Raw genomic sequence first — 15,046 nt, 5'->3', positions numbered from 1 at the left:
TCCTGTATTATCTGATAGTAATGTTAAGTTATGAGGGTGGTTTGGCCTAGAAATTTTCAAAATCGAATTATCGATTTCTTAGAAGTGATGTGACGCAATTGTTACGTAACTGGTCTCGCATTCAGGAGGTCAGATTCAAATCTCGATCCGGTCAACCAGATTTAATGTTTCTATCCTTCCACTGACCACTTAAGGCAAATCACATAATGGTTCCTTTCGGAAGGACGCAGCCGATTTCCGTCTGCATACTTGTCCAACAGAAGTAAGTGAGTGTTAAGCCTCAAATAACATCGTCGTCGACGGGACGTTACCATAATCTCCTTTCCATTTTTAGAATGTATCGGACACTTGCCTGTAACGTCATTAAGTTTATTAGCAGTGTTAATAGACCTCCAGACGACCTTGTTATCAATTCAGTTTTAATTAAAAGCATAACGAAGATGAGTAAGATATCGCGTCTTACTTGCGCTGTAGAGCGTTTCGCGCGGTGAGCGATGCAACGGCGTCAGCCATTGGCTGACCGAAAGCTGCGCCGCCATTGGCCGAAAGTGCGAGACGCCGGCCGCCATGGTGGGGGACGTGGTAGTTGGTAGCATCTCTGGCGGTGAGCGAGCGTAGTGCGTCTCGGTCTGTGTTGGCGGCTGTTTCTCTGTGCTGAGAGTTCGTGTGGATGACTGAAATCGTCGTGCGAAGCCTATAGTAATCCGAAGTCGTTTCGGTACCCTCTTCAAACAACAATTGTTAGCGGGGCGCTGCCAAATCAGCTTTCAGGAGACATCACGTGTTTTTAAGGTGAGCGAAAACATCGTCGTTTTCCATTGTTTACAATGTGTGTTTACGTGCTCTTGCAAAAATTTGACTGCTTGTGGCATTGCCAATAGAGATTTGTTATACTTGTATATAAATCCGATGAAAACTTCCAGAAAATGAAGTGCTCTGTAGATGTAAGCAAATGTAAATATTCAAACAATTGTGATTAACAACATTTGCTTGCTGAGATATCAGATGTTGTGACCACAGGAACTGTAGCTATGTCATCTGATCAATACGAGTAGATCTTTAATGTTGATCAGTTGTTCCTTTGCACCGTTATTTGCTGATAACTGAAAGCGCGTTCTAGCATTGTCGCTGAAGGTGCCTGGCGTTGTGGTTTTGTGAATGATATTTGTGCTATGGTTATCATCAATTATTAGTGCACACAAAGAGGTGCTAAGCCAGATACATGAACGCGTCAACGCCATAAGCTACAGCGAGTTTGCAGTTATGCACCTGGGAGAAATAATTCGTAATGTTTATTTTCAGTTGCTTCTTTCCTGTTTTATTTATTAATTTTTTGTATTACTGCATGTTAACTCAGCCTTTGGCAACATTGTTCAACTTGTTAGCGTTCTGTAAACAAATCAGTGTCTTACGCGTCTTGTTTCGTTTAGAGATACGTTTTCTAAGTGTTCGTCACAGTGACGCTCATCTTTTGCCACAGAAGAGTACTTACACTGTAATCTAGTTCAGTGACAGTTGTAAGAGTTGTGCGTACTAGTTAGGCGTTTATTTACCGCAGACAGGAGGCACCATTAGGTGAGTCACACTTGGGGAAGGGTGTGGGCACACAGCGGGTGATCGGACGCTGCTAGGGGTGGCTGTTGACTCATGGTCGTAAAATACGGACTCACCCAAAGATTCATTGGCTGCGTTCAGATACTTGTGATCCCAGTCTCAGTTGCATTCATGCATTTCATTGCTGTGTCATCTTCTGCAAGGTAGTGGAGAACAAAGCACTGAAAGTTTTACCTTGACCACCCCGTATTAAAAACACACAATGTATAGTAACAGCTTCTCCAAGGAACGAAGCAGATATCCTGAACCACCGTAAGAGTTATTTTTTTTGTGACAGTTTACTGAAGTATGGTTAACGGCGATTGTTTATAGAGTTTGACGGAAACGACTTACTTCCGTAGGCATTTGTTTTGTTTCCTGGAAGTAGTTATCAATGAACGACATCGAATTATGCATGTAAGTATGTGTGTATGTAAAGATACCCACTGTGATGTTTACAGCTAGGGTTGATAGCTTTGCTGGCTAATGTAACAACAGTTTCAACACTGTGAAACAAGCCTACCACGGCGGTCGTAGACGACTGCTCATAAAGCTCACTGTAGACATACCCTGCGCAATTCATTTTACAGTTGGCCGAGGTAACGAATGTGTGAAACATTCCAGCGATAAGTTAGAATTTCGCGGTTGTTCATGGACGCTTGAATATTAGGAGCAAGAGCACAGTGAGTGCCTTGGCACGAAGCGTTAACTGGACTGTGTGCCCATAGAGTAGGACACACAGCTCGTAGCAGAACATTACCGCTCGGTTTAGGCCATCAGTCATCAGGCGCGACAGCTGCGGCGGGCGGAAACAGCCAGCTGAGGATGACGAGGCGTGCTTCCCGCTTCGTGCATCTGCGTCCACGTCGCTCTCATTATTTGAGGTGGCCTGAAACTCTGGTTCCCATTCAGTATTACAGTGGAGCAGGCTCATACACAGCGTCTTGACGGGCGGTCTACATCAGTCGAATAAGGAACGGACCAACTAAGGTAGGCTGTAAATTTTAAGACACTGGTCAGTGCCAAGGGGGGAAACTTTCGGATACCGTCCTATATACCTTGATTTAGGTTTTCCACCATAGTCCCTAAACCCCACGAGTAGGGCTGGATCCTTGAAGACATCCAGCAGATAATTTTCTACTGCCCGATGGAGCAGTTCATAAGATCAAAACGTCTCCCGAAAAAGGAAAGAGAGACAAAGAATAAACCATACTGATTCACATCGAGCGAGGCGATGAAATGGCAGGTGTCTTCTGACTAGTATTCGGAAGGTCGGGATCAAATCCTCTTCCACTCAGCTGTTTCGTAATTTGCCTAATCAGTTCAGGCAAATGATGGGTAGTTTCTTACACTCGCGACTAGCTTCTATTCCACTCCTGAACGACGTCGATGACGGGCCTCGTTTCTTCGTGTAATATTCCTTTTTTCCTGTTTTCACTTATAGTTTTTTATGGGTAAGAGTATGATGATTGGTTTGGGACTTCAAATATGTACAACCCAGTAATCAAAGTGCGATTTGGTTTAAGTTATTTAGTGAGCATCTCTCGGAAAGTTGCTCAGTATCTGGTTGACCTCGCTGTTGTAAAGTGAGGAAATTGTTAAATAGCGATCAGCGAACAGGTACTTATTTGTTACAGTCTCATCCAAAAGGACTAAGGTTCGTGATACAGTCGTTTTATGAACAGAACTACGCTCGTGGTGCCAATGGGATTCTCGCCTTACTGAGGTGTATATGCTGCTGTTTCTTGTTCCAGATAAGCCTTTAGGTGCATAATCGGTTCTTCGGATAATTCAACAAAAGTAAAATGCTCGTAAGTGTCTACGTGTTATCTTAATTTTGTAACATTGTCTCCGGGTGCAATTTTCGAAGAAAGGAAAATGTTTACAGAGTTATTTATAAAAGGATCTGATACAGTCTGTCCCCTGCCGTATGTCGACACTCTACCTAAGTCCTTGTGTTTCTGTACTTCATTTTTCCTCTGTAGTTAACGCAACTTCGGAATCGAATGAATAGTCACAGAATATTACAATAGTAGAATATCTCGTTGCAACCTGGAAATCGTTCTGTGGTGACAGACATTACAAGTAGCACCAATGATTCTTACGTGTTCGTGAGACGGCTATCTGTCACTCATACCAAGCGGATCGCCATAGTTGGGACAATTGTCGAGCGACGTTGACGGATATGGCACGTAAATTAACGGATGGTGTCCATCACGGTCATCCTTCCGTGCTATACAGAAACAGGCAAATGAAATCATATTTGTGGGCCACACAGTAAAAGGTAGTTGAATGATGTTAGATGACATTCGGTTTGAGTTACCGTTTCAAAGCCAACGGAAGGAAACTCAAGTTACATCGTAGTTACCCAGTTTCCTAACATGTGTTCCTATTTGTTCTTGTGTCTTGGCTTTTTCAATTTTTCTGTTGCCTGATAATCAAATGTGCAAAAATGAAATTATTGGCTATTGCTAATGTTTACGAAATTGGACATCTGTTACTTGTAACGTTGCCTACTGATTGAGTCATAAGGAATGGATTTTTGGAGGATTTGATTCTCAATTTAATTGAAAGGCAAGGCGTGTGCCAGTTTTGCTTAGTACTTCTCATTGTGATACTAGTAGTATGGAACAATTAGGACACAGTGTCCAATCGGAGCTTGTGCTCGGTCCCTAATGAAGCTGGCTCTCATCTTTTTTCTTTACGTGGTGCATGCGCAAATGAAGAGCGGCACTGCAGTGTTGCCCGTGTTCATGAACAGCCCTCAGTTTTCAAATTTCCCATCGTAATAGACTACACATGAAGAATGGACCTATAGCGTGGCTGATCACCTTGCCCATTCCGGGCTTGTTGCTGCGTTGAGGGGGACCTGAAACCGTAATCTCCCTATCTTGTTCTGACCAAGGCATTCCATTTTTGTAAACTTGATATGTTCCTTGCATCAACAGCTACCGGATGGCATTAAAAATATATATCGTTCTATTAGGAGAGAAACTTGGTTGCATCTCGCACAAGACATGTTAAGAGTGCTAACTACACAAGAACAAGTTTCTCCATTTACGTTCGTTCTGTCACTTGCAGTAGACTGCTTTTGGTATCTCACTTTTTTTAGTGGATTATTAAGAGTGTCAAAGACGCGTGAGACGCCTTACAAAAACTAGATACAGTAGAATGAGATATACAATCCTTTATTCACTACGCGGGAAAATTTTACTCAAGCGGAACGCCTTGTGAGATACACAGTAGCAGTGAGAACAACTCAGTGGACCGTTTGCTTCTTTATAACCGTTTACTGTGAGCGTCTTGTGCTGTCCTGGGAAGCACTGCGGCTCAGCGGGAGGTGGTCAGTGACCGCGGCGCGTAGCGTGTCGGACGAAAGTGGCGGTGCCGGCGTCTTTTGCTGGCCGACCGGCGGTCGACGACCGATTTGCGTGGCGTGCAGACGCCGGTAGCCAGCTGTCTGCACCTCCGCCGCAGCTGCGGCCGGCGCACCGTTACGCACAAGGTGCCGTGGGCTAGGTCGCGCGCCGCAGTTGCAGCTGCCATTGTCCTTGTCCACTCGACGCTCGACCACTGAAGTCGTGGGATAGCGATGTGCACATTTACAGTTGCCGATATTATCGAGTACACAAGGTATAAAAAGGCAGTGCATTGGCGGAGCCATAATTTGTACTCAGGTGATTCATGTGAAACCGTATCCAACGTGATTATGGCCGAACAGTGAGAATTACCAGACTGAACGCGGAATGGTAGTGTTAGACGCATGGGACATTCCATTTCGGAAATTGTTGTTGTTGTGGTCTTCAGTCCTGAGACTGGTTTGATGCAGCTCTCCATGCTACTCTATCCTGTGCAAGCTTCATCATCTCCCAGTACTTACTGCAACCTACATCCTTCTGAATCTGCTTAGTGTATTCATCTCTTGGTCTCCCTCTACGATTTTTACCCTCCACGGTGCCCTCCAATGCTAAATTTGTGATCCCTTGATGCCTCAGAACATGTCCTACCAACCGATCCCTTCTTCTTGTCAAGTTATGCCACAAACTCATCTTCTCCCCAATTCTATTCAGTACCTCCTCATTAGTTACGTGGTCTACCCATCTAATCTTCAGCATTCTTCTGTAGCACCACATTTCGAAAGCTTCTATTCTCTTCTTGTCCAAACTATTTATCGTCCATGTTTCACTTCCATACATGGCTACTCTCCATACAAATACTTTCATAAACGACTTCCTGACACTTAAATCTATACTCGATGTTAAAAAATTTCTCTTCTTCAGAAACGCTTTCTTTGCCATTGCCAGTCTACGTTTTATATCTTCTCTACTTCGACCATCATCAGTTATTTTGCTCCCAAAATAGCAAAACTCCTTTACTACTACAAGTGTCTCATTTCCTCATCTAATTCCCTCAGCATCACCCGACTTAATTCGACTACATTCGCAAAATTCCAATACATTATACTAGTTTTACTTTTGTTGATGTTCATCTTATATCCTCCTTTCAAGACACTATCCATTTCGTTCAACTGCTCTTCCAAGTCCTTTGCTGCCTCTGACAGAATTACAATGTCATTGGCGAACCTCAAAGTTTTTATTTCTTCTCCATGGATTTTAATACCTACTCCGAATTTTTCTTTTGTTTCCTTTACTGCTTGGTCAATATACAGGTTGAATAACATCGGGGAGAGGCTACAACCCTGTCTCACTCCCTTCCCAACAACTGCTTCCCTTTCATGCCCCTCCACTCTTATAACTGCCATCTGGTTTCTGTACAAATTGTAAATAGCCTTTCGCTCCCTGTATTTTACCCCTGCCACCCTTAGAATTTGAAAGAGAGTCTTCCAGCCAACATTGTCAAAAGCTTTCTCGAAGTCTACAAATGCTAGAAACGTAGGTTTGCCTTTTCTTAATCTTTCTTCTAAGATAAGGCGTAAGGTTAGTATTGCTCACGTGTTCCAACATTTCTACGGAATCCAAACTGATCTTCTGGTCAGCTTCTACCAGTTTTTCCATTCGTCTGTAAAGAATTAGTGTTAGTATTTTGCAGCTGTGACTTATTAAACTGATAGTTCGGTAATGTTCACATCTGTTAACACCTGCTTTCTTTGGGATTGGAACTATTATATTCTTCTTGAAGTCTGAGGGTATTTCGCCTGTCTCATACATCTTGCTCACCAGATGGTAGAGTTTTGTCAGGACTGGCTCTCCCAAGGTCGTCAGTAGTTCTAATGAAATGTTGTCTACTCCTGGGGCCTTGCTTCGACTCAGGTCTTTCAGTGCTCTGTCAAATAGTTAGAGAATTTAAAATTTCGAGATCCACAATGTCAAGAGTGTGTCGATAACACCAGATTACAGGCATTACCTCCCAGCAGGGACATTGCAGTGACCGAAGGCCTTCACTTAACCACCGAGGGCAGCGGCGTTTGCGCAGTGTTGTCAGTGCTAACACTAATAATCGCAGAAATCAATCTGGGACGTACGAAGAACCTATCCGTTAGGACCGTGCGGTGAAATTTGGCGCTTATGGGCTATGGCAGCAGATGACGGACGTGAATGCCTTTGCTAACAGTACAACATCGCCTACAGCGCCTGTCCTTGGCTCGTGAGGATATCGGTTGGACCCTAGACGACTGCAAAACCGCGGTCGTGGTCAGGTGAGTCCCGATTTCAGTTGGTAAGAGCTGATTGGAGGGTTCGAGAGTGGCGCAAACCCCAGAAAGCCATAGATGTAAGTGGTCAGCAATGCACTGTGGAAGCTAGTGGTGGCTCCGTGATGGTGTGTGCTGTGTTTAAAAGGAATGCACTGGGCCATCTGGTCCAACTGGACTGGTAGTGGTTATGTTCATCTACTTGGAGACCATTTCCAACCATACATGGACTTCGTTCCCAAACGACAGTGAAATTTTTATGGACGATGATGCACCATGTCTTCGGGCCATAATTGCTCACGATTGGCTTGAAGAACATTCTGGTCAGTTCGAGCGAATGATTTGGGCACCCTGATCACTCGACAGGACTCCCATCTAACATTTATGGGACATAATCGAGAGGTCAGTTCGTGCACACAATCCTCCACTGGCCACACTCCGCAATTATAGACAGCTGTAGAGCCAGCATGGCTCAATATTTCTGTAGGGGGCTTCCCAGAGACTTTTTGAGTCCATGCCACGTCGAGTTACTGCAGCTCGTACGCCGGCTAAAGGAAGTCCGATACGATATTAGGACGTATCCCATGGCTTTTGTCACCTCATTGTGTATGCCCCAAAGGAGGAGGAGGTAAAGTGTAAATAATAAATACCTCACGGACGATATGGTAAAGTAAGTTACTTAAAGGTGAAGCAGTCGTCAATCCGAAAAATTTTTGGGACACCACAGTGCCTTACTTAGCATGATTGTGTTGGAGATGTTACGCCGTTGCGTTCCTCTGACCTTTTAACTGACTTTCCCAGTCAGTTATAGGAGGATCTGTAGTCCACATCTATATACATACTGCGCAAGGCATCGTACGTTGCATGGCGGAGGCTACCTTGTGCCACTGTAAGTAATGTCCTCTCCAGCTCCATTCGTAAATAGAGCGTGGGAAAATCAATTGTGTATATGCCTCCGTACAAGCCCTAATTTCTCTTATCTTCGTAGTCCTTACGTGAAATGTACGGTGGGGGCAGAGTAGAATCATTCTGCAGTCAGCTTCAGATGTGGGTTCTCTAAATTTTCTCAATAGTATTCTGCAAAAAGAACGCTGTCTTCCCTCCATGGAGTCCAACTTTTGTGCACGAAGCACCTTGGCAATACTCATGGTTTGATTGAACCTACCGTTATCAAATTTGGAACCTCCCCCCTCCCCTGAATTGCTTCAACGTTTTCTTTAATTCGACCTGGTGGGGATCCCAGACACTCGAGCGGTACTCAAGAATGTGTCACACTGGTGCTGTACGTTGGGTACTTTACAGATGAACCACACTTCCCTAAAATTCTTTGGCACTTTACTGCTGAGCCATCGAATCACATGAAAGAAGTTGTTAGGTAGCCACATCTGCTATAGAGTGCACAATAGAGAGAAACATCAACTTTAAAGATCTCCATATATTTAAACTCTCAGGAGGCCATCGAGAAAAGTCTGAAAAAGTTTTACTGTGGGATTTGGTTTGAAAAGCTGCCAGAATAAGAATTATGATGTGCGAAAGAGTCTACACTCTCTCGAAACAAAAGAAAAAAGACCCAGTACGTTATATTTAAGCATCAGAATTTGAGGCCAGGGGTTTATTCACACGAAACATGGGTTAACACGTATGACATTGTGAACAGATAATTGTCACAGTGATAGTATATGACAAGTATTGTAGAAAAATGGCCAGTAAATGTTATTTGTTGTTCCATTCTGGACATCGGCATACAAATGTGTATCGTGTGAGCACCCCCTTGTAGGAATATTGTAGTGTGCGTTGTTATTTCAACGCCTCCTTTTTCTTGGGCGTTGACGCTATGGTCCTCCCGCTATGGACAGGTCGTAACTTGCTTTTCTTGCAGGTTTGCCTAGGTGTAGCGCTGTTTACTATTGTTTTTGAGAATTTAGGCATGAACTAGCTGTCTAAAATTATAGATTTGTAGGCCATATATGATTAAGGAAAATTAGTGGTTAACGTCCAGTCGATGCCGAGGTCATTAGAGACCGAACGCAAGGGGAAAGATATAGAAGGAAACCGCCCGTGCCTTTCAAAGGAACCATCTTGGCATTTGCCGTAAGCTACGTACGCACACCTAGGAAAACGTAAATCAGGATTGTCGAATGGCTACCTGAATCGCCATCCTCCCTAATCCGACTCAACTGTCTCACCGCCGATAGCATGAATAGAAGGTTTGGTTCAGGCCCTCGAATTTTTCGCCACTTCACCGACTTCAAAACTGTCGCTGCATCCTTGTGCAAGAAGCTAGTTTTGGTGTCTTGGGTCTGAATGAATGGACCCTGTTACATACTCTGGAGAAAATCAGATTTGGTCAAGAGGAATCGGTCTAGCGTCTGTATTCGCCCACGCCAGCCTATAGACTACAAATGCGATCTTGGTCCACGTGCGTTCTATATAAATGCAAAGCAGCCACAAAGATGCACGAGAAGTCTCTCCACTCTTTGATCAGGTCTCTACATGGGGGATTCGACTGCGCCCCAGTGTTCCTGATCAGGCACCAAGCTTCGGTTATCCTGTAAGTTTCATATCATTGGCTTAAGTACCTGTGTTACAGTTGTCACGGCAGTAGAGTACTTCACATAAGACTTAAACAGTTTGTACACCTCCTAATATAGCCTTGTCGCCCGTAGGTACTTAGGAATAATCTTATTTTCCAGGCGGTTAGACTTCTGCCAGAGTACGGCCCCGTCAGCTTCAGATATATTGGCAGCAATAATTCAGAATTTCTAGTGCTCCTTTCCTTCTCATCTTCATATCATCATCTCCGTCCTCTTCACGAATTAAGCATTATTACCTTTTGCAATTCCTCTGTCCAACTTTTTCTTAGGTATCACGTGATTCTTCTTCTCTCTGATAGCTACTCGCGAGCTAGTTTTGTCACACGGGACAGTCTTCCAATCGTAAAGACCGTAATTGCCATCGTTATCTATTCGTCAGTATTATCATTCGTTGCAAATACACCGTCAGAGATGTTAGCAGACATAGTTCGAAAATAATTTTTTTAAATGTCTACTTAAACAACTCACATTTAGTTTTTATACGCTGAGGAGAATATAAACTTTTGATTTTTGAAGGAAACAGCAGTTTTCAAATAATACATGACGCGTATATATTTGGAAATATTGAGATAAATAAAATCGACTGTAAATTACGACCATTGACTCCAAGGTTTTTCTTAGTCAGAACCCACGACTGCCAGAATTGTTATGTACACAGGATAGCAGTTATTTCTCTCATCTTGGCTCAGTGTGAGGTATCGCTTCAAATGTGATGCCAAGGTGCAACTGGTGCTATTTATCCAACAGGGAAAAGAAATAACTTGACATATTAGCTGAAGAACGTCATCTTCGCCGACCTGTTGTGATTCCGTTGAATTGTGATGTGGGTGCGTATTATTTCGATGCAGTTGCCAGAACTCAGAATAGGACATAGTAGGACAGAGATGTCTCGACTTCTGGCATTACCTGCGGGTAACTTCGCGACTGTAACTGTCACTAGTAGTATTACCCATCAGAAATGAAGATTTAAGTAACAAGTGCGGTACGTTTGCCAGCCGAGTCAGCTGTTACAGCATACAGCACGGTGATCACCTTCCTCTGGTACGCTGTCGTCAGAAACGAATTTTCTGCTTGTTGACATTGCCTCATATAACTCGTATAACTTAAGTGACCCTTACTCCCCAAACCCACTCCAATCAGATGCAGTGCGTCACTGTGCAAGAACAAAACTTTTACCTGAAGACGCTAACTAATGCGAATTTAATACCGTGGGTTATTGAACATGTCTAGAAAGAAGATACCCGAACAAAAATTTGGCATTTAAACGTAGAAATGGTACTTAGACCAGCGGGCCTGTCTGCACACGACTCAGCGTACTGCTGAAGACTGCAGAGTTGCTGAGTTAATGTAGAATGTGTTGATTCAATGTTACGTGCAGTTCCCAGCTATGACGATCCTGTCACTAGTGAACCGCACAGATGAAACTAACGGATGCTGACATCTGGTGTCTTGGTGATTGGGTAGTCACCACAGAAATCGTCAAAACTGGTGCAAGCGATGGACCCTGGCGCTTCATGCAAGAACTTGAATATCACACTAAATGCGTAAAAGAAAAGGTACAGAATTTCATAGTGGTTACGTTCAACGTTAATGACGTGGAGTTGCATTGCCGGCCTCTGTGGCCGAGCGGTTCTAGGCGCTTCAGTCCGGAACCGCGCTGCTGCTACGGTGGCAGGTTCGAATCATGGCTCGGGCATGGATGTGTGTGATGTCCTTAGGTTAGTTAGGTTTAACTAGTTCTAAGTCTAGGGGACTGATGACCTCAGATGTTAAGTCCCATAGTGCTCAGAGCCATTGGAACAATTTTTTTGGAGTTGCATTAGTTCGGAAACACGCTGCCGACTTCACGCACACGGTCCTAATCGTCTCGTAAGTAGAGGCATTACCTTCCAATAAAGAGGTTCGCCAATACACTAAATACGAATAAGGCGTGACTTCAGTTACAGTAATTACTCCTTCATTTTGCTTATATTTTCCTGTGCAGGTATTTCTGTGGTCATCTTTCAATTTAGTGCAGTAGATCGACTTTACCATCTATTAAAATCCTACAATTTCAGTTTTCTGTGCATTAAATCAGATAAAAAGACATGTTCTTCTAGGAAACTGAAGAGGTTTTATGGCGCGCTCAGAATAAAACTTTCTCGAAAAATGTTTTTGGGAGTTCGTGACAACGGAATTTGAATAGCAGAGAGATTATTAGGAAACTGGACAAAGTCTGCAAAAACCAGTTATCCTTTTCATGAACTAAGATGACTTATTTCGCGTAAGATATATGAACATTTTCCGGTGTAGTTCCATTTTGGCTTCTCCGTATAGAAGAGCTGGAGAGACGTTATGAGCAAGGTTTATAACAACAGTGACGTTAATTAGATCTGGAAGGGCACATGCGTCCCACTGTCGTCCATTGCATTTCTTTCGCTTTCAGTAGAGCAGTGTCTGCAGGTTCCCTTGTAATTTATTTATCACCTAGCCATTATCTTAATAGTTTCTTAACGAGCGCCGCGACTGATTTCTGTTCCACCGACGGGATCAGTGTCCTCGTTGACAAGGATACCACCTTTCAGTTCTCATTAATGATTCAGGAAAGAAACAGCTATTCGGCGCTACCTCATTGCTCTTTAATGCATTGTTATTTTACTCAACCTATATAATTTTACTAGCCAACGGCCTTGCCGCAGTGGTAACACCGGTTCCCGTCAGATCACCGAAGTTAAGCGCTGTCGAGCTGGGCCCAGCACTTGCATGGATGACCATTCGGTCTGCCGAGCGTTGTTGGCAAACAGGACGCACTCAGCCCGTGTGAGGCAAACTGAGGAGCTACTTGATTTGAAAAGCAGCAGCTCCGGTCTCATAAACAGACATACGGCCGGGAGAGTGGTGTGCTGACCACATGCCCCTCCGAATCCGCTTCCAGGGGCGCTTGTGGGCTGAGATTGACACGGCGGCCGGTAGGTACTGTTGGGCCTTCATGTTTGTTCGGTCAGAGTTAAGTTTTTTATGTAATTTTATTGATAAATCTCGTTAGGGCCCATTGAAAAATCTGCTCCTCAGTCTTCGAAGAATGCAGCACCATGTTGCATTTATCAGAAAGATGAAATGGCTCAAATGGCTCTGAGCACTACGGGACTCAACTGCTGAGGTCATCAGTCCCCTAGAACTTAGAACTACTTAAACCTAACTAACCTAGGACATCACATACAACCATGCCCACGGCATGGTTCCAGACTGCAGCGCCTAGAACCGCTCGGCCACTTCGGCCGGCCAGAAAGATGACTTTCCATTTTGTCATCGCTGTAATTTTTCAAAGAGATTAACGTAACTGCTTTTTCTTTTGCCCAGTAGAGTGAAGCAGCTTTCCATGTCTTCTTCCATGGGTGTTCTGCTTTTTTAAATTGCTACATATTGCTTTTCTCCATCCTACATTATTTATTATCCGTCGTTTTCCCATGTACTTTTCCCTTCCTTCTTGCTTCCCTCCCCCCTCTTTCTTCAGGTGTATTGGCGCGAGAGCAATAATCTACGCACCTATATAATAATATTTATTATTCTCCTCTTTGGAGCTCTTACTTATTTTACGGTGTCCGCATATTATACTTTCTAAAAGTTATATTCCATGCCAAATTTAAAACTTGCGTCATAATGAGTATGTTGGTAAGATATGAAGAGTGCCTGATTAGATGTAAGAGAGCAACTTACAGATATATGAAGACATGTTTGCGTATAATCTGAATCTGTATCCACTGTTGTCAAGGTTTTTTTAAGAGAAATCATTTCTGACCCACAGTCTCGAACATGCCGCTCCATTGTGAGGTAATTTGAAAGCTCTGTATGTATTTCAGAGCTACGAGCACATTTCGCCGACTATAAATCTGGACACGTTATCTCCATATGTTACAAAGATATCACAAGCTGCGATATTGTCGCGAAAAAACAGTGACCCGTATACGTAATAAGTTTCCTTTAATTTACGTCTATGGTCACAAACTTTTTTGTTAACAGATTACCGGTTTCGGTCTTAAATGACCATCATCAAACCTGTTTCATAAAAACAAAGTCCTAATATACTGCAGCCATAGTGGCATCGTCAAATGTTAAAATGCGGAATCAGCACCAGCACCGTCAAATACATATAAATAACATCGCAGATCTGATGATGGTCAATAAAGAGCGAAACCGGTAATCTGTTAACAAAAAGTTTGTGACCATAGACGTGAATTAAAGGAAACTTACTGCAAAGATATTTCTAGTCGTCAGAGTGCCGACCTTATGAGCGCCGTTAATGCTTCCGACTGGCGGCGTTAGTTCGAATCCAGTTGGAAAGCGTACGTTATATCGGTGAATATAACGCAGAAGACTGCTTGCGATACCACTGAGCTAGGCAGCGGAACGAATCGTTGAGAGTTAAACCAGGGAACAGGCATAATTAGCGACAAGGTAATGATCGTCTCTGGACTGTGGCACGCCAGTAGACCCGCGCAATTAGGCGGTCACCCCTTCTGCAATTAACGTTTACTGCCAAGTCGTTATTTTCTACCGTTAAGAAATTCCGTTCGTCTGTTGTACAGCAAAATCGCACTCGCAGCGTCCCATTCCCGCTTGAGGGCAATATTATGTATTGTTATAGCGATGCGACTTTTTTCCACATACTTTCGGATAAATTTATTGCTGTTCGAGAGCATAAAATGTTTTATTGTAACGGTATTACAATAAAAATGTAGCGATTTCGCGTCTCATCGCGTAGACGACTAGTCTCATCAGCAATCTTTAGCTGGTATCACTAATATGTGCCTGTACAATAGACTTGTGAGTCGTGAAGTTTTCCCGTCGTACTGAATGTTCGATGAGGTTTCCGGATTGGAGCCGGATCATGTTGCCACAATATTTCGGCTGGCAATCGTCCAGCCGTCTTCAGGTGAGTGTCCGTGACGGCTGCAATCCCGAAACCTCATCGAACTAATAGAGACTTGCTTCCTGTGATGGTGTTCGGATGCCTGTTAAAATGGTTCAAATGGCTCTGAGCACTGTGGGACTTAACTGCGGAGGTCATCAGTCGCCTAGAACTTAGAACTAATTAAACCTAACTAACCTGAGGACATCACACACATCCATGCCCGAGGCAGGATTCGAACCTGCGACCGTAGCGGTCGCTCGGTTCCAGACTGTAGCGCCTAGAACCGCACGACCACTCCGCCCGGCTCGGATGCCTGTT

At 43.8% G+C, this 15,046-nt stretch overlaps 1 protein-coding gene across 1 annotated transcript in view; it reads left to right on the top strand.

Moving 5' to 3' along the window:
* Window positions 1–602: 602 nt before the first annotated feature.
* The window catches only part of LOC124776566 (protein singed), a 350,290-nt gene continuing 335,846 nt past the window's right edge, over window positions 603–15,046 (top strand). Inside the window, exon 1 of the mRNA XM_047251606.1 lies at window positions 603–792. The gene's annotated coding sequence lies outside the window, so the exon portion shown is untranslated. The remainder of the gene's footprint in view (window positions 793–15,046) is intronic.

Source organism: Schistocerca piceifrons, chromosome 2, assembly GCF_021461385.2.
Source record: "Schistocerca piceifrons isolate TAMUIC-IGC-003096 chromosome 2, iqSchPice1.1, whole genome shotgun sequence".
NCBI classification, from domain to species: domain Eukaryota; kingdom Metazoa; phylum Arthropoda; class Insecta; order Orthoptera; family Acrididae; genus Schistocerca; species Schistocerca piceifrons.
This window is presented reverse-complemented; position numbering and strand designations above follow the sequence as displayed.